The sequence below is a fragment of the Amborella trichopoda genome, chromosome 1 (assembly GCF_054954075.1).
Source record: "Amborella trichopoda isolate Santa Cruz 75 chromosome 1, AtrichopodaSantaCruz75HAP2 v2.0, whole genome shotgun sequence".
NCBI classification, from domain to species: domain Eukaryota; kingdom Viridiplantae; phylum Streptophyta; class Magnoliopsida; order Amborellales; family Amborellaceae; genus Amborella; species Amborella trichopoda.
This window is the reverse complement of record NC_142336.1, coordinates 4,081,347-4,102,620: the sequence shown is the minus strand read 5'-3', so window position 1 is coordinate 4,102,620 and position 21,274 is coordinate 4,081,347. Positions and strand designations below refer to the sequence as shown.

Here is a 21,274-nt window from a genome sequence, read left to right as displayed (position 1 = left end):
TTTCTTAAGGTGCTTATGTATTCAAAAATAGTTTTTTTTAGGGAAGGAAAGAAAAATTCTTCTCATAATTCTAAATTGAATCCCAAAACTTTACATACAAAAAATCGGATCCCAAAATTTTATATAAACAAATTCTCCAAATGGGTCATTTTTCCAAGGGAGTAAATGAATTTTTCATTCTCCTACAAGAGAATGGTATGAGCATTCTAAATATATAGAAATTTACTCCCATACCTTTTACGTCTTAATGGTGGGTGACGTATATATAAGGTTTCAACCTTAAACAATCAAAGCAATAAGAACCTCCATACCCTGCCGGCCGAAAGATGCAGCTCATACACTAGCGACCCCTGCAATAGCATGTAAATAGATAATTTGTTATAGAATACTATGATTTAAAACCTTTTATTAATTCATAGTTCTATATAATAAGGTCGAGATGATCACTTGGAAAAACTTCAAACCTCGCTGGGTGGGTTCTTGAGCTATTGCTTATATTTACAATTTATAGGATATGAATATTATGGGTGGCAATGAGTGGGGTAGGGTTCGTGTCGATTGGACCCCGACTTGGATCTAGAACCTACCTAGCTAGGCTTACATGGATAAATTCAAAAACATTAAGTTATATACAAGGTAATATATATGTTTTATTCTAGTTAAAATGATAATAAAATAAATTAAAAAATCTAGTCAAAATATATATGCTTTATATATTTCATACCAGGTTGACTCAACCTGGTCTGACCCAACCTGATAGGGTCCATGTTGGATCTAGTCCCAGACGCGACCCGGATCAGGTCCAAGCATCCCGAACTGACATGCTGAGTCCAAACCAATCCGGATTGGTGATCCGACGATTCAATACAAGATCGACGATCTGCCCCACCTAAACGATGTTTCAAACACTGGCTTTCACCACTTATTTTTATGTGTGTGAGAGAGAGAGAGATAGAAAGACAATAGGCATCAAGGTAGTCAAGAAGAGAGAGAGAGAGAAGGATTTCCAGTTATAGGCTTGGAGGCTTACCTACCTCACTACTGGTGAATCCTCCCTCATGAGCTGAGCTGAGCTGCTACTGTAATTCTACAAAGAGAGGGAGGAGAGTAGAGTTGGTACGCTCATCTTCCCATTCCAATCCCTCGCACCATTCTTGGTCTCCATGAATTAGTCTTAGCTTTTCTGCTTCTCGGAGACCCAGAGGGAGCCTTTTCAACTTGGGACAACTGCTTACAAATATGCTCACCAATGAAGGCCATGTGATCGCAATCTCACATATACTCCTCAATTTCACCAAATCATGTAATTGCAATTCTTTTAATTTGGGGAGGGTGATGTTTTGGCCTACCTTCCCACCACTAATTATCTCTTCTAATACAGCTCATTATCCGCATTTCTTCTAAGCATGGGAGACATTGTACCACATTTGCCAATAACACATTCTTCAATACATCACAATCCTAAAATAGTCAAATATCTGAGATTGCGAAGATGATGGTCTCCATCTCCCTTCCAAATTCTGCTCACAACTCGCAAATCCAAGAGGCACAAAAATTCCAAGCTCTTCAAGCTGGGAACAACATCAAGGCCAACAAAATCCAATTGAGAACAATTTATAATAGACAGATGATCCAACCTTTTCATGGGCGGTAGTTCCTCAAGACTATTCAAAACTTGGCACCCTACTACCTCTAATTTTTGTATCTTATCAAATATCTTTCGATCCCATTGGTTTTCCTTATTTATGAAATTCCCATTGGTTCTTATCCATAATGAACTTAAGCGCTCCAACTCTTCAAATTCCTCCCAACATGCTTCTTCCGTGCTAATTCCTTCTCTTTCCATCATTTTCCAATCGACGTATCCGCTACTCATGGTGTCCAGCTCCTCCAGACATGATAGCCTTGATATAACCCCATGTTTTATGGATTTAAGATCTTCAGTTCCTTGTAGGTTTAGAAGCTTTAAGTTGGCTAGTTCTCCCATCTCTGGCAATCTTTTGATCTTGGTGGGTCTGGGCGAGGGACTCCTATAGCATTCAAATCCAGCTTTTCCCACAAGTCATCTAATATAAGCATGAATCTTTGCTTCTTCAAAGCAGAAAACAATGTCGCTGCAATCGTATTTTCATCTTCAACATTCATGCCCAATTTTTCCATTATTTCTTTTTGAATTCTAGTTATATTTACATCTTTTGACACAGTGATCCATATCACTCTCTCAAATTCTCCATTTTGTGATAGACCATTGTTGATTTTAAGCATGACAGCTGTCTTTCCAACGCCTCCCTTACCGTGAATGCCAATCACACCCATTGCATCGTTACTCAAACACTCAAGGATCATATTTACATTTTTATCAAATGTTGACTGACCGGTGATCGAAGCTGTAGGCATCTCCCTCCCCACTTGCAGTGGTCGATCCATGCTCCAATTCACAGTATTTGCTAGATTGATGTGAGTAGGGATTTGGGATAGTTTCTTTGTTGCTTGTCTACCTGACTTGTAGTTGGAGGGGCAATTTGGGCAGAGTCCTCCAAAGCAACACTTGTTCTCATTGTATCTTTCAACTACTTCATCTGCTTCACGTTCCAATTCTCTAGTGCCCTATTGAACCACTGTTGTGCTTCACCCGTGGCTGCCTTCCCACTTCTTTCTACTGCTTCAATATTCGCCTCCAAATCAGGAATTTGGACCTTAAGTCGTTCGTTCTCATTTCTCAGTTCCTCAACCTTCTCCCCGCATTTGAAGAGATATCCGAGCTGTCGAGTGATGGGTTCCAAAAACATATTCACAATTTGTAGCACGCAGGTAGCAATTTCCATGGTTGATGGTAGCAAAAGAGAGGCAAACACAATGAAATAGTTCAGTTAGCCACAAGCCCTGGGGCACTAAACAAAAGCACCTTGTAAAAAGCCCAATTGGTCGAGAAAACCAAGTAGAAGGAAAGTGTCCTTCTGGCGAAGAAGATTAACAAAACCAAGGTGAACAAAGCAAAGCTTTGTGTTTTGGTGGAGAAGAAGATCATGAAAACCAAGGTGAACAAAAGGAAAGCTCTCTGTTGCAGCCGAAAAGAATATAAAAAAAAGCAAGGTTAATAGAAGGAACACTCCTTGATTTAGTCAAGAAGATCAAGAAAACAAAGGGAAGTAAGAGTTTTGGTTCAAGAACTTGCTAAAAAAAAGATATCACAATGGTATTTAATGATGCAATAGATTAGTCTGTGCATATAAAGAGCGATAAAGATGAAGAATCAGAGGTAGTGGTTTGGAACCAGCATAGAAAAGAAGGGAGGAGGTGCAGCAAAGAAAAGAGGAGGAAGAAGTAGTGGTCTTAAATCATTTTTTTTAACATCATTCCACACGCCATTGTAATTGTCATTTGAGGGATGGGTGGTAGGGTGCATCGGTGAAAATATTATTCAATTTCCATTATTAAACATCCTATGCTCATTCAAAACATGGGTCGAAATCGTAAAAGACCTCCATTCTGATGTTTTCCACCCATAAACTTTGTGTTTACTTTATTTGTTACGTACCGTAAGCTAGTTGAGCTCTAATCGTGATTAGTCTTATACATTGGTGGGTGTTAATGAATATAATACAATAAAATATGGATAAATGAGCATGAAAGAGCTCAATTGAGAGGGCTTTATTTAGGTCCAATTCATTGGTGTCATGATAATATGGACTTAGATGCCAAATAAAAAGGTTGATTGCGTATAAAGCAATAGGAAAACGTGTGGACCTCCTCTGTAATAATGCAAATAAACTAAAAGATTATTCATCTCGCATTTATGAAAACGTTCACAAGGAAGCCAATTGCCTTTTATACAAGAAGACACAAAGTTTCATAATAATAATTATCAAATTTCCTAACTCATCCCAAGCCATCTAATTTGATATTTATGAGTGGCAATAGTTATGACGTCCAGATATAAAGTTAAAAGAAATTGTTTTGTACGGCTAAGCCCGCATCTGTTACTATGTAGGCAAGTGATCTACATCGTCAACCAAACAATATTTCCTCAAGTAATAGTCATCTAAAAAAAGGAAAATCAACTGTTCAAATGTTTTATCCAAAAAGTATATTTCTAGTTTTTAAATTTTATTTATTTTTTACAGATTAATAATTTTCAGGTTAAAGATAACATACTCCCTAAACATTAGGTTCAAATTCTATTCCAAAAAATTCTTGGCTTGCTTGCTAGCCGCGTCCAAAGATAAACGGTCTCTTTGCAGACAATGAGTGCATCATTATCATTGAAAATAAACACAAGCATTCTTGTTTATTTTACAAAGGTGTGCGAACCTTGAAATAAATGGAAACTTTGCTCCTCAAAACTCTGCAGGAAAATAATGTTTTAGCAATAGAGATCCCCAATATGCCATGAAAAAAAACTTTCGCTCCAAGATTATAAAAAATTAAAATGGCACATATTTGGTAGATTCATAAAACACCTGAAAATATAAGTCTAGGACGTAGACTTAGTGTTGCTGTTAGATCAAGCGCTCACCAATTAAGCCAAGCCATGCTCTTTTCTTGATAGTAGACTTTGGATATAAAAAGTGATAAAGAGGAAAAAAACTCAAAGGTGGGTAGGAAACAGCAACATCAAGAGAAAGAAGGAGAAGGTGAGGCAAATAAAAGACCATGAACAAGTGGTGTTTGTTGAATACAATAATAACCCTAACATAATCCTATTTCCAATAAGAAAACCATAAAAAATGGGGAAAATTAGTATTTAAACAACCCTACCCTCAATTGACAATGACAAGGGCATGCGAAATGAAGTCACTCTAAATTGATTTAAAAACTACTCGTTTACTAAATATATATTTAACACCACTTGTTCATTGTCTTTTCTTTGCCGCACCTTCTCCTTTCTTTCTCTTGATCTTGTTGCTTCCTATCCATTTTTTAGGCCTTCGCTCTTTAGAAAATACCCTTCCCTCAATTGACAATGACAAGGGCATGTGAAATGAAGTCCCACTAAATTGATTTAAACACTACTTGTTTACTAAATATACATTTAACACCACTTGTTCATTGGAAATACAAGTTTGGCATTTCAAGTTTTGTTAAACTTTTCTAGAATTTCCTATTATATTTTGATTTTCTTTATTAAGGTCTCTAACACAAGGCAAAGGGGGATACTTTCTTTAGTTTAGTTTATATGGTATATAAACCCTCCCTTTTATTCCCCAATTTCAACTTTCCACACATCCTACCCCATTATTTTTTGTATTATACCCTAAACGCCAACGCTATTTTTTCTTATATCTACCCCCAGTCAAATAGCCAATGAGTTTTAAGATCAAAATACCCTTTGTTCTCTCTCTCTCTCTCTCTCAAAATATACTCTCTTCGTCGTTTCTCTCATTCTCTCTCTTTACCCCGGCCACTCACATTCTCTTTCTTTCACTCTATGTCCATTGTTTCTCTCTCTCTATCTACCATCACTCCCATTCTCTCTCTACACCAAATGATACAAGGCTCGAAAATAAGGTCCAACACAAAATGTACCGGATTGAAATTTTTTAGCCATAAAACTTCTGAAAAACTACCGGTCTGGCACAAAATGTGCGAGACCGCAAAAAAAAAAAAAAAAAAAAAAAAAAGAAGAAGAAGAAGTCAGACCAGCATAAAGTGTGCCGGACCGGTAACTTTTCAAAGTTTTATGGCTAAAAAATGCGGTCCGTTACAAAATATGCTAGACCACAAAAAAAAATCGGACTAGAGAGGATATAAAATTCCACAAGAGAGAGGGAAATAGAGAGATAGGTAGTTTTGGAGAAACTAGAGAGGGAGAATACGGATGAGAGACATGTTCTGGTTGGGTAAGTAGAGAGAGACTACCAATGAGAGAGTTTGTTTTGGCTTTTGGGTAAGTATAAAAATAGAGAAAGAGAGATAAAGTTTGTTTTAGCTTATGAGTAAGTACAGAGAGAGTATGAGAGAGAATATAAAACAATAAGTTAAAATGGGAAGAGAGAAAAATTGGCATTTTGATCAAAAAATGGTTTGATTATTTGACTTGGGGGTATATAAAAGAAAAAATAGCCTTGAACTTTAAAGTACAATACAAAAAATACCGGTGGATAGGATGTGTAGAAAGTTCAAATTGGGGGTATCTATAATTTTTCTTTTTATTTTCAAAAATAATTATTTTAGTCGACTAAAATTTGCAATTATAAGTTTTTTTTTTTTTTATTTTCAAAAATAATTATTTTAGTTGACTAAAAATTGCAATTATAAGTTTTTTTTTTTTTGCCCTTCAAAAGTAGTTTGGAAAAATTATATATGTACCAAATAGTTTATCACATGGAGGTCGAATTTGTTGTAAATTTCACACACAGGTCCAGCTGCACATGACTTTTTTATTTTCTTTCAACTTTGCTCCCTATAATTGAAGAAAGGACCCAAGAAACCTAGCTAATCGATCCTTGAAAACCTGGCTACCAAGCTCCAGAAGTTGTGTGTGGAGGGCAATTTTGAAGCCGGCCATCTTCCTCGGTACCATACTTTTGTTTTCTTTTATTTCTTTATATAACAAATGCAGGATCGTGCCCGAGAGTTAGCAATGTATTCTTGAAAAGGGTTTGTGGTTCACTAACCTGCATGTCTTATTTTCTGTAACTTTAGCCCTCACTGCAAAATCCATTGATAAAAGGAGCTGGTAGTTTCAAGTTGTTCTATCCTCAAAGGAACTTGTATGTTCTGGCACCATGCTTTAGGGGAGCAAATATGGTGTTCTTATAGTTATCACAATTTGGACTTTGGTTATTTGGTCTTTCCACCAACTTGTCAATTCCTGTAGCAAGTAAATAGAACTTCCATTAAACACAAATACAAGGATGCTATATGAATTGTTGCCATTTTTACTGTCATTAATTATGATAAAGTTTAATTCACCTTGCTCTCAGGTTATAACTTTCATAGTTTCGTTGTTTTCTTATTAATGATCACTATGGTCTATATGAGTTTATACATGTACGTTATAGAATATGTATGTAAGAAAAATATTATTATTATTTATTCATCCGCGCTCCTCTCATATATATATATATATATATATATATATATATATATATATATATATATATATATATATATATATAAAAGTAATGATCCTACATGTGTGTAGGACCTCAAATGATCACCATTAAATTTAGCACAAATCTCTTGAAAATTTATTGTAGAACCGAAAAAGCAATCCACGAGACAAAAAAAAAAAACACAAATACAAAAGAAAGAGACAACCAACCACAACGTAAAGATATACGTGATTCGGCAACATGCCTACGTCCACGGGAGATGAGAGCTTCTTTACTGGGAATGGAGAATAGGGTTACAACAGCTATCTTCCTCACGCCTCTCTGTTCTCTCTGACTACAAAGCAATCTGCGTTTTTCCCTTAACCCGAAAAAAAAAACCCCATCGCAACAATATATATTAAGTGCTAAATAGATGGTATGAATTATCGAAATACCCTTGTACGGATATATATATCGAGTCCCAGATATATCGAATCCCATGTACAGGAGTTGTCCTTTTGACTCTACCTTGACAGATCTATTTCTTTAGAATACAAGACATCAATCCTCAACAATCTACACTTTGGCTTGAATTATGTCGAGCCACCCTGAAGATAACTTGAAGATGTCTCCATCTTCGTACCTCCACAAAGGTACGTGACTGCACCCCCACCTGTCATGGGGTGTTTCCCACACTCTCAACAATGAGTGACATTAAGCAAGTCCAAGCAAAGCTTGAACTTCTCTGTGGTGACCGGCTTTATAAGTATATATACAGGGTTGTCATTCGTATGAATTTTCTTCAGGTGAATGATTCATTCTGACACAAGTTCTCTGATCTTGTGATATCTCACATTAATGTGTTTTGTCCTTGTATGAAACACTTGATTCTTTGCAAGATTTATGACACTTTGACTATCACAACGCAGCATAATACATTCTTGCTCCACCCCCAACTCACGAGCCAAACCAGTCGACCAGATTGCTTCCTTTGCAGCCTCAACTGCTACCACGTACTCTGCCTCTGTCGTAAACAAGGCAATCGTGGGTTGAAGCATTGCCTTTCATGAAATAAGTCCACATGCTAGTATGAAGACATACCCTACAGTAGACCTGCGCTTGTCTAAATCACCAGCATAGTCAGAATCGACATATCCCACCAGTTCTGTAGAGCTTCTCTTCTTACTGAACATAATTCTGAGATCTGACGTCCCGCTCAAATATCTGAAAATCCACTTGATTGCATTCCAATGCTCCCTGTCAGGATTATTCATGTATCGACTAACAACACTGACATCATGAGATAAATCCGGCCTGCTACAAACCATAGATACATGAGGCTTCTGACTGCACTAGCATAGAGCACCAGAGACATCTGTTCTATCTCCTCATCCGTAGTAGGACGTTGTCGTTCAGATAACTTGAAATGACTCGTCAATAGAGTGTTAAGACTTGGCCTTTTTCATGTTGAAAAGCTCCAACACCTTTTCAACATACCTTTTATAAGTTACCCAAAGTTTACCAGTACTTTTATCTCTATGAATCTCCATACCAATGATATTATTAGCAGCCCCTAGATCCTTCATATCAAACTCAGAATTTAACATAGACTTGAGAGAGGTTATGTCATATGCATTCTTGGCAGCGATAAGCATGTCATCAACACAAAGCATCAAGAGAATAAGGGAATTATCATCAAGAACTTTAAAATAAACACAACAATTATACTCACTTCTTGAATAGCCAATCCGTACCATGAACGAGTCGAAGCGCTTGTACCACTGCCTAAGAGATTGCTTAAGACCATAAAGCGATCTCTTGAGCAAACAAACTTGATCTTCCTTTCCATGCACCTTGAAGCCTTCAAGTTGCCCCATAAAAATTTGTTCCTCCAAATCACCATGAAGAAAAGATGTTTTCACATCAAGTTGTTCTAACTCCAAATCAAACATGGCTACTAAAGCAAGTAATAGCCTTATTAAAGTGTGCTCGACAACTGAAGAGAATATTTCATTGTAGTTTACTCCCTCCTTCTGAGTGTAACTGTTTGCTACTAGCCTAGCCTTGAATCTATCACATTCCTTTTCTGTTGTTACTTCTTTTTTCTGAAAGATCAACTTGCACCCAATCATTTTCTTTCCCTTGGGCCTCTTGACAAGCTCCCAAGTCTTGTTCTTTTTCAGAGACTCCATCTCCTCCATCATGGCTATCATCCATTTATCACTCTGTGCATCACTTAAAGCATCTTTGAAGGAGTCAATTTCCCCAGTACCAATAGTTAGAGCAAAGGCTACCATGTCCTCAACTCACAGGGGCTTTGTGAACACGATGCTTTATGCCTTTTGCCACACTGTAGGGTTCACCATGTGATTGCTGCTGTTCTGGTATGTTGCTAGATGATTCTTCCTCTTTTGGTGTTTCAGACTCTTTTAGCTCCACCTGGAGTGTCGATCTTTCTCCATCACTTTCATCTACTTGCACTTAGTCATCTTGCATGTTGATTGACTTCACCATGTGGGATTCATCAAACACAACATCGCTGCTAAATACAATCGTATGTGAAGTAGGATCTCAAAGCTTGAATCCCTTCACTCCCTTCTCAAAACCGAGAAAGATGCATTTCTTAGACTTAGAGTCTAATTTGGAACGTTGCCCACTTTGCACATGGACATAGGCTAGACATCTGCAAATCCTCAACATAGAGTAATCTATCGGCTTTCTTGTCTACATCTCCTCTGGAATTTTGTAATCAATCGTTGTAGATGGTGACCTGTTAACGATGAAACAGGTCATGTTAACTGCTTCTGCCAAGAAACTTTTCTTTAAATCTGCATTCAATCTCATACTTCGAGCTCTTTCCAGAATAATCATGTTCATCCTCTCAGCCACACCATTTTGTTGAGGAGTTTCTGGTGCGGTAAAGTGACGTACAATCCCCTCTTCTTTACAAAATTCTTGAAATTCTCTAGACTTGTACTTCCCTCCATTATCTGATCTCAAGCATTTTAGTTTCTTTCATGTGTTCCTTTCTGCCTTTGTTTTCCATTGTTTAAACTTCGTAAATGCTTTACTTTTATATTTCATGAAGTAGACCCAGACCTTTCTTGAGTAATCGTCAATGAGTTAATGAGTGATTTTTATTCGTGAAGGCCCTCATACATCAATGTGTACATAGTCTAGCATATCTTTGCTTGTATGAACTGCAATTCTGAATCTAATCTTGCACTGTTTACCTAAAACACAGTACTTACAAAAATCCAATTTAAGGCTTGGACACCCCTCAGCAATATCTTTTTATGAAGTTTCATCATACCTCGTTCACTCATATGCCCTAAACGCATATGCCATAATTTTGTATCATCTGTGTTGGACTTTACATCTGTAATTACAGAAGCTCTACATGTAACTGTATTCCCTGTCCTTATCAACTTGTATAGGTTCCCAACCATTTGACATTTCATGACAACCATAGATCCCTTACTAACCTTGATAACTCCACCTGTTGTTGTACACTTGCAATCATTCGAGTCAAGGGCCCCCAAGGATATTAAGTTTTTCTTTAATTGTGGGACATGCCTCACATCTGATAAAATTCGTACTATCTCATCAAACATCTTGATTTTGATAGTTCTTATTCCAATGGTTTTGTATACTGTATCATTCCCCATTAGAATAGACCCACCACTATATGATTTGTAGGTTTCAAACCAATTTATATTTGGACATATATGAAAGAACAACCAGAATCTAAAATCCAAGAATCAGTAAATTGATTCTTACCTGAAGATATAGAGAGAAGATCTTCATCATCTCCGTCAGAGCTATCGGCCACGTTAGCTTCATCAAATGTTTTTCTTGTTTCTATCCTCTTTATATCCTCTTTTTTTTTTTGAGTAGTCATTCTTCATATGACTTCCTTTTTGCAGTAATAACAAATAAACTTGCCCTTCCCTTTTGATTTTGACCGAGTTCTGCTTTCATACCTCTTTTGATTTGATTTGCCCCTTTCATGACTCTCTTTGTGTTTTTCAAAGAAACATTCTCCTTGAGATTTAATACTGCTAGTCTTCTTCCTTGTCTCGTTTGACATAAGAGTAGTAGTGACTTCGTCCGTCTCAAGAGTCTCATTCCCGTACAGTAGAGTTGTAACCAGGTGATTGTATGATCCTGCAAATGAAGCCAACAGAAGTAGCGCCTAGTCCTCATCCTTGATTTCGACCTCAAGGCTTGCTAATTGACTTATAATCGAGTTGAACTCGTTGAGACGTTCAAGCAGATCCGTGCCTTCTTCCATCTGAAGAGAATACAACTGTTTTTTTAAAAACAACTTGTTCGTCAAAAATTTCATCATGTAGATACTCCTGAGTTTTGTCCAAACCTCCGGAGCAATTTCGAGATCTGCCACATAACGCAATGCGTCAACTGACAAATTCAAACGAATCGTACTTACTGTTTTTTCCTCCATCTCTTGCCACTCTTCATCGTCTATCTTTGCTGGTTTCTTCAATTCCCCTAGCAAAACCTTAGCCAGACCTTACTGTATCAAAAGATCATTCATCCTTCGTCGCCAAAGAGTAAAATTGTTCTTTCCATTGAACCTCTCAATGTCATATTTGACGCTTGAGCCCTTTTCTTGTCACCGTGGTAGCAAACTAAAAAATACGAAATAACCTTGTAGGCTTTTATACCAATTTGTAGAAACGAAAAACAATCCACGAGATAAGAAAGAATAAACAAACAAAAAAAAAGAGACAACCAACCACAACACAAAGATATACGTGGTTCGGCAACGTGCCTACGTCCACGAGATATGAGAGTTTCTTTATTGGTAATGGAGAATAAGGTTAAAATAGCTATCTTCCTCACGCCTCTCTGCTCTCTCTTATTACAAAGCAATTTGTGTTTTTCCCTCAACCCCAAAAAAAACACCTCCATCACAACAATATATATCAAGTCCCAGATAGATGGTATAAATTACATAAATACCCTTATACGAATATATATATATATCGAGCCTCAGATATATCGAATCCCATGTATCGAAATTGTCTTTTTGACTCTAACTTGACAGATCTATTTTCTCAGAATACAACACATCAATCTTCAAAAGTTATCACATGAGTGTGGGACTTGACTTTTCTAGAAATCTGTACCAAATTTAATGGTGATCCTTTAGGGTCCTACACACATGGATGTGGGAGGGTCTCATAGGATCATTACTCATATATATATATATATATATATATATATATATATATATATATATATATATATATATAATCCCAACCTTGTAGGATTCCATACATGCGCACGCATATGTTAGTTTGTATTGTTTTGGCTTTCATGATTGTACTTTCTTCTAATTAAATTTTGATTGTTTTTTAATAAATGGCGCTGATGGTGAAGAGTTGTTGGAATATGCAGACAAACTTGAGGATTTATTAATGGATAATAAAGAGGATGAGCTGCTGAGTTTTGAAAAAGAGAACGAAGATAGGAATGGTATCCTCGAAGGTGGATGCGTGTCTTATCATGTGCATGATAACTCTTATTGTTTGGCCTGGTCACAGGTGAGGACCAAGAGATAGGGTATTTGCAAGTGTATACCCATAAAAATACAGGACCAAAGTTCTCAAGGTATAGTCATCGTCATGGTATACAAACCAACATTTGACTCGCGCTTTGAATGGTAATCCACATATTTTCATGGTGGACATCGAATCTTCTAAGGTGATATAGAGCATGTAAGTCATTCAGAGCACCATGTCATGACCGTCTTTGAATAGGAGCCACATTCACATGATGTTTTGTTGTCCTCATCCATTGATGAAACCATTAAAGCCGGGTTTTGTTGTCCTCATCCATTGATGAAACGGTTAAAGCCGGGCATACAAGCATATGCCAATGAGTACTACAAGTTTTCGTGATCCATCACCTATAAGAAGTTTAACATGCAAATTTGAAAAGAGAAGCAAAATGTTTGCATGCAGCTTAGAAAATGGTCGCCTTACAACCTACAAACTCCGAAGCCCATCTCAATAGCGTCATAGTGGGCAAACAGGAATTTTCAATTTTGCCTTATGAACTACGATCTTCGAAGCCCACATCTCAATAGTGTCATACTGGACAAACTGAAATATTCAATTTTTTCTTGCAACTCGATGGTGACTTTTGCCTAAAAAGTGTTTGCTACTGGATTGACAGATGCCCAAATCAAGATATGGGATACACAACACTCTCGAATTGCATTATCAATGTGGAAGAGACATGGAAGTCGCAGTGTGTATGGGGTGAAGATCTCTCATTTTCTCATCCCATGCACACTACAACTTCCATATCCCTACCATGTCAATAATGTAATTCAAGAGTGCATTTGTCGACCCAATAGCAACACTTTCTAAACATAAGTCACCACCCCATCTGTAAGAAAAATTGGAGATCCCAATTTGACCAGTGTGACACTATTGAGATTTGGGTTTCAGATGTCGTAAATTATAAGGCAACCATCATCTAAGCAGCATGCAAACCTTTTGCTTCCCCTTTCAGATCTCCCTGTTAAACTTCTTATGGATGATGGATCACGAAAACTTATAGTACTCATTGGCATGACTCTATGCCAGCCTTTAACCGTTTCAGCAATGAATGAGGACAACAAAACATCATGTCAATGTAGCTCCCATTCAAAGGCACTGACAACATGTTGCTCTGAATGACTTACGAGGATTTGATATCCGCATGATAATATATGAATTACCATTCAGAGTGTAAGTCAAATGTTGGTTTGTAGACCATGAACATGATGATACCATCTTATCAAACCTCATTAAGAATTTTGATAGTATACTTTTATGGGTATACACTTGCAAATACCCAATCTCTTAGCCCTCACCTGTGATCTGGCCAGTCCAACTGCAAAATTCTGGTCCTATATACTTATGGGTATACACTTGCAAATACCCAATCTCTTAACCCTCACCTGTGATCTGGCCAGTCCAACTGCAAAACAATGAGAGTTGTCATGCACATGGTAAGATACCCATCGACTTTTGGGGTATATAACTACACATTGGAAGCACCCATTGAATGCAATTTACTAGTTGCATAAAAGGAAAGTAAAAGACTTTGACATGGCGATTAATGGGATGTTAGCAACCATTGGGATTGATGGCACTCTGATATCGTGTTGATACACTGAAAATTCAAGGTTAGTTGATGTTCCAATTATTGAAGACAAATTTGTCCTCTCACAAGAATAAAACTTGTGCTCGTCGAGAGATAACACAAGTAAAGAACTACTCATTTATGGTGATGACCCTGATGAATTTCTATTGTTACTGTTTATTCAACATTTTGTTACGGGCAAGCTTTCTATGCTTCCCCTACAGCATAGAAGTTCTATCCTCCTCCTTATCCAACAGTCCATTCTGAATGGAGGGCTAAAATTGCCCCAATCACAATGTCACATCTCTATATTATTTTATTTTTAATTTTTTTTCTATAAACTATTTTCACTTCAAATTTTGGACATCCATTTCTCTATTAAGCTCGCACTAGCGAAAAAAATATTAAAAAAATATTTTCTATAAAATAAAATGACAAAAAATATCCTTAAAAGTTTCAAGGGGTATTTGGTAATTATATTTTTTCAAATAATTATTTTTAATATTTTCCCAATGAGAAGATGGCACGTACCAAATTTCATATTCATACAATTTGTATAATAAAAACTAAAAATAAAATACTTTGAGATGTCAGATCTAAAGATCAAACAGTGAGTGGCTCTCTTGATCAAAATTGGACGACTGGATGGTAGGAGGCTAATAGAACTTCTATGCTGTAGGGAAAGCATAGAAACCTTTCCCTGTTTATTTCGGTTGTTACTGTTTCCTTCACTGTTTTAAAAATCCACACAAGATAAACTTTTTATTTTGTGTTTGCCTTTTGTGATCTAAAAATTTTTACTAGTGGAAAATAATTTCGTAAAAAATTGGGTAATTCAAGGAAACTGTTAGCACCATGTATTTTTGTTTAGCACACTTCTTTTTATAACCATATTTTGAAGTAGGCTCGATTTGTTGTGAATTACTTATTAGTCCCAATAAATAAAATTAATAAATAATTAAATAAAAGCGACAACCAACTTACCCGAATCTATCATTAAATCACACAAGGGACTTAAGGTCCCATACCAAATGCAACTCTTGCCTTTTCCAGAGGGGTTACCCTTCATTTGTAGAGAACATATTTATTTTGTAACTCTCAAATTCATGGTCTATAGGAGTTGAGATGCAAGTGTAACTCCTGCCTTAATTCGCTTAAGTCCAAATAATTAGGATTAACAAGTTGTCACCAAACTGTTAATCCTATGTAATGAGCTAAACATATCATTAGTCCACTAATGACTCACATAATAGGATGTCATCCAAACATTCTCACAATTTGATAAAAGATATTTATAAATTAAATAAATTTTGTATATCTATAATATAAAAACAAATTCTTACAAAGAATCCAAACCACTTGGTTTTCCCTCCAGTGCAACATTCTATTAAAGCTCAATTTTATATGGCATTGTCTCATGTTAACCACATGGAATTTCATATAAATTTCAATATGGATTTTGTACCATTATTTAAAAAAATAAATTTCCGGAGAAAAGGACCTGATAGGCCACATTTCCAACAACTCCCACTTGGCCTGAAGGCCCTTTGACATCTTGTACATTACATTGCCTCATGCTTTTCACATGGGATTTCATATATACATTGCCAATGTGGTCATACACCACACTTACATTTTTTGGCCTTAACAACTTTGTATATGGCATTGCCTCACGCCACTTGCATTAGATTTCACGTATACCTGCCAAAGTGGTCATACATCACACTTGATTTCATGGCTTCAGCAAATGTGTATATAGCGTTGTCTCATGCTTACTTGCATGGGATTTCACATATACCATGTCAAAGTATTCACACACCACACTTGGATTTCTTGGCCTCAACAACCTTATATTTAACATTGCATCATGCTACTTGCATGGGATTTCACATATGCCCTGCTAAAAGGGTCATACACCACACTTGGATTTCCTGTCCTCAACAACCTTGTATATGGTATTGCCTCATGCTACTTGCATGGGATTTCACATATACCCTGCCAATGTGGTCAAACACCACACTTTGATTTTTTAACCTCAATGGTTTTATATATGACATTGTTGCATGCTTACCTGCATGAGATTTCTCATATACCCTGTTAATGTGGTCATACACCACATTTGGATTTCTTGGCCTCAATGGTTTTGCATATGGCATTGTCTCATGCTACTTACATGGGATTTCTCATATACCTTACCAAATATTCACTAACATGTTGGATTTTATTTACATCTATCTTTTAGCGAAGAGAAGAAAAAAGACTCATTGCTTCCGCATGTTTCTCAAACATGTCATCTACCACTGGTCTTTAAGTCCAAAGCACATATTCCGATCTTGGGTCAAAATAATAAGAACAATAATAATTTGACAAAGCTTTAGGTGGTGGAGGATCGAGTCCTCTTCAAGGCATTGAGAATGCTCATTGAATGAACAATTCAATAACTTTCTTAATGTGCATTGATCACCATTGAGACAACCAATTCAATTCTAATTTGGTAAAAGATGTTTTACTACCACTATCCAATGAATAGCTATCAATAATATGATAATGTAATCTAACATGATACATCATTAAATATTTTTAATGTTATATGGATATATACAGAGCACTATAAGGTGCCAATGATTACTACATCTCAATGAAAAATAATAGCTTAACATCACATCATCACATCCTCATGGGTACAAATTTAATTTTCTAAATATAAGGAAGAATAGTAAGCAAAATAAATAAAAATAAGTCACAACTAGGTTAAAAATAACGAACAACATTATTAATTCAAACAAAAATATTCTTACACAACATGGCCAATAGGCTTACACTTTCCAAGGATGTTATAATGTATAATCTTGTAAAAAAAAAATTAAGGGAGGAAAAAGAATATTATCACAAATATACATATATTGTTGAATTTGGAATATTCATGAGCATTGATCATCAAGAAATATTTCAAATCAAGTATTGCTTTACATAAATAATTGGCTTGTCATAATATGTATAATTGCTAGAGGGCTATATTAGAAATAAAAAAGTAAATAGTGAACACCAAATTTCTCTTTCGTACATGGCAAATGTGAGAGTGTATCTCTCTTTACCGCTCTATATGCTTTCATACAAATGATTAGATGAAAGAATATTGAGCTTTGCCTAAAATTACGCAGCCTGCATTTTGTGCATTAAGAGGTTTAGCTAAAATATAAAATAACATCAACACAATTTTTCAGATGATGTCTATGGTCATGGACATGGGGATGATGGTTTTCATGTGGTTCATAGCCCATGGTGTAAATGACAAGCTAATGAATGCGTCCTTCGTGTTCATTGAAGAGAGACTTACTTATCTTTAGGTAGAGAAAGAAACTCAAATTTTGAAAAAGAGAGACTTTCGTTTTGAAATAAGACCACACACTGATTTGCATTGGTTTCATTCTATTAAGATAAAATAGAATGTGAACAAATTTCTAATTTAAGGCAATAAAAAATTTACCATAAAATCTTTGTAATTAAACCTTCCAAATACTTTTCATATTCAAAGTGAATTGATTTCATGCTATTTAAATAACATAGAATGTGAACAAATTTCTAACTTCAGGCAACAAAGAACTTATCATAAAAACTTTGAAATTGAAACCTTCTAAATACTTTTCAAATTCAAAGTGCATTGATTTCTTGCTATTTAGATAAGATAGAATGTGAACAAGAATTCTAATTTAAGGCAATAAAGAACTTACTAACAAAAAAGAATTTTCTAATTGGAGATTACCAATTATTTTGAAACACTACCTAATATTAGCCGTGGTCCTTAAAGGAAACTCAAGGGAGTTCCTTTTATTTACTTTAAGGAAATACTACGGACATCTCCCATCCTCTAGACAAAACTCCAAAAAAAATCATGTTACATTGGGAGGCAAAATAGCCATTTTAAGTTCAGTTTCTGTCTAGCGTCCTCATGCTACTTCTTTTTATGGAGAATGAAGTCCGCTGCAACAACACCCAACCGTGTGACCTTTCAAGCCAACACTGCAACTCTCTAACAAGCCTCGAACTTGGTGGCTCATTGAGTTTCAATGAAACCCTAAGCGCTAGTAAAGATTTTGGGGATTTTAGAGAGAGATAACTAGGTCTAGTAGTGAAACCAGGTACTGTTCAGGACATAGTGAATGTCATAAAAGGGGCTTTTAGGTTCTATTTCAGGGTTAACAGTGGCTGCAAGGGGCAATTGTCACTGCACCAATGGTCAGGCTCAAGCTCATAGAGGGCTCAAAGGAAACTTCAACTTCTGCAAAACTCCATTAAGGGTTGGCATCAATCTCACCAACCCCAGGAACATTCTTTCTATCTCTCTCAAAGCCTCAGTCCTCAATCAAATGTAAGACCTTGACCTTGCAGAAAAATCTAGAACTCCATCCATAGTTGAGGTAAATGGGAGAAGGGAAGACAACGCTAAGTCCCTTATTCTACAATAAAAAGAAGATATCGTTTGGGATCAAAAGTCAAAAAGGCTTCTGGTTGGCGACAAAAAAAATTGAATGTTTCACAAAATAGCAACCTGTGGCTGCTGTGTTAATATTATCATGCACATCTCTGTGGGGCAAAATGCCTTTCAAGAACCAAACTCAGTTGCCTCTATCTCTTTCTTTCAAGAACTTTTCTAACCTCACTCTGATACCCTTACTAGTCCCAATAAAAAATAATAATAAATAAATAAATAAAATAAATAAACAACTTACTCGGATCTATCTTTAAATAACACGAAAGACTTAAAGTTCCATACCAAAACCTATAGACCAAGTCATCAGATGACAGGCTACCTTGAAAGTCCTCTTGGTTAATCTCCTTCACCTTCCATCGTTATTTTTTATCCTTTTCTCTATCTTTTCTAGAGGAGTTAACCTCCTCTTTTTATAGAGAACACATTTATTTTGTACTCTCACATTCATGGTCTATAAGAGTTGAGATCCAAGTGTGACTCCTACCTTAATTCCCTTAAGTGCATCTAATTAGGATTAAATCTGTCATTAGTCCACTAATGACTCACATAATCGGATATCATCCAAGCATTCCCACAATTTGATAAAAGATATTTATAATTGAATAACTTTGTATATCTTTAATATAAAAACAAATTCTTACAAGGAATCCAATTCCAAACACACCAATGGGTTTTCCCTCCAGTGACACTGGGATTTCCCTCCAGTGAGGCATCCTATTAAAGCTAAAAAATAGATCCAAGTATATGGCATTGCCTCATGTTAACCACATGGGATTTCCCATATACTTCAATATGGCTTTTGTACCATTATTGAAAAAATAAAAAATAAACATTTCCGAGAGAAAAGGGCCTGATAGGCCACATTTCCAACATTACTTTCGTACATAATGCAAAGTTAGAGCGCCTTGCTTTGATGCAAAAAAGTGGAAGATATTGATGCTAAAACAGATCTGATGTATGATAAGTTTTATGTAGGAAAACTTATTTCTCAATTACACCCCTACTAAATGTCATACTAAAATCTATAGCAATTTATTCATGCATATGCCCTTTTGTTCTTGTTTCTAGTTGGAAAGTTCCTATTTCTTCTCTATTTCTTATGTGCTCCCACCTCTATAGAACGTTTTCTACTAAGCGTCATGCAATAAGTTTAGTATGTCAAGAGCATTTCTTATTTTATATCTAGACCTGTCTTAACCCAAGTGCATTGCTAACTTTAATTTATATACTACAGAGTCTATAGACTTTCTGAGCTTCACCGACAGTACAGAGTAGCACCCCACAGTATAATATGCGATATTTGTTGCAAAAAGCTTATTGAAGTCCTGTCGGGAGCTTAGAGAGCATATACAATGCTATTAATGAAGTATCATATGTTGGGCTTTTCTTTTGTCATGTCCTTGCCCTGGATGTACATCTCTTGGGATGTTATAAAAGTTTTGAGGGAAAGAACTCTATAATATGGTGCACCATGAAAATGTATAGTCAATTGGCATCATCACCGTGAAAAGGATTGACGGTGATCGATAGAAAGTAGGACTCACCACTAGGGTCATGTGCTGTTCTGGTGTCTCGAGCTCTCCTTCCAAATTGTCCTTCGTTTTATCACGCACTGATGACCCAATGGACTATGTTTTTCCATAATCTATTTGGGATATAGTGTAATTTCCCCTTTCTAAATTGGAAGATCAATTTTGTTCACTCTTGTCAACCATATGAATCATCAGAATTGAAGTATCTAAGTTGTATCGTGTTAAGGAAATGACAAAGAAGAAGGGGATCCAAAATTAGTTGCTTTGGATTATGTATTGATGAGTCCATCACATGGAATGCACGTCATTGTTTTGGAATATGTAAGGAAATGGAGAAGCGAAGTTGATTACTTGCTGGTTTACATGAGCAGGGGAAACCATTTCTAAAATGGAAGTTCAGTTTTGTGCTCGTAGACATACAAAGTATGGCATAGCCGCTTTTTCTAAACTATAAAGATGATACCAACCGGGATCTTATTTCTTTAAAGTGCAAGGAAATGAAATATGCATTATCAAAAGAATAAGAGGAAAAATATAGTGTACTGTTTTTCTATCCACGCAAAGGACATCACTGTGATTTGGCTGCTCCGGGATAAGTTAGGAAATGGAGATCTCTTGATCATGAGGCTAGGAGCTGTTAGTTGATTTATTTTTCCAACACATTTTGTTGATCATGTGTGTGTCGTGATTCAAGCTGTAAAGAAATGAAAAAGTGGATTGTATTAAAAGGACGTTAAAGAAAAGTATGCATCTTGAAGAACAATGAGGAAGAACTCTTTGTAATCCGTAATTAATGAAACAGAAAAGTATATCAGTCCAATGTAGTATGGTCCTGGTACTTCACAGGCTATCCACTGTCAACTCCTGACAACAGACAATGGAGTTGCTTTTTGAGGTGCATCTGTATTTCTACATTTTAAGGTTGCAACCTTATATAAACTTTTTCCATTATTATAAGCGTATTAATATAATGTCACTTCATCAAAAATAATTCTTGAATGCGATCCTACATTTGTTATACAATGAATACAAGAGAAAAAAACATATTCCTA

General features: G+C 36.1%; 2 long non-coding RNA genes across 3 annotated transcripts; one reads left to right on the top strand and one right to left on the bottom strand.

Moving 5' to 3' along the window:
- On the bottom strand, positions 1-3,506 carry LOC110006649 (uncharacterized). 2 transcript variants are annotated; one of them, XR_002279743.2, is made up of 2 exons: positions 1,031-3,506; positions 1-350 (listed from the first exon to the last, which is right to left on the bottom strand). It is a non-coding gene; the product is annotated as an uncharacterized LOC110006649 (long non-coding RNA). The 2 variants fall into 2 exon arrangements; XR_002279742.2 differs by having other exon boundaries at positions 1,035-3,506.
- A 2,504-nt stretch (positions 3,507-6,010) lies between these two features.
- LOC148783487 (uncharacterized) lies at positions 6,011-20,965 on the top strand. Its single transcript, XR_016049076.1, has 2 exons — positions 6,011-6,516; positions 19,925-20,965. It is a non-coding gene; the product is annotated as an uncharacterized LOC148783487 (long non-coding RNA).
- Positions 20,966-21,274: the final 309 nt, after the last annotated feature.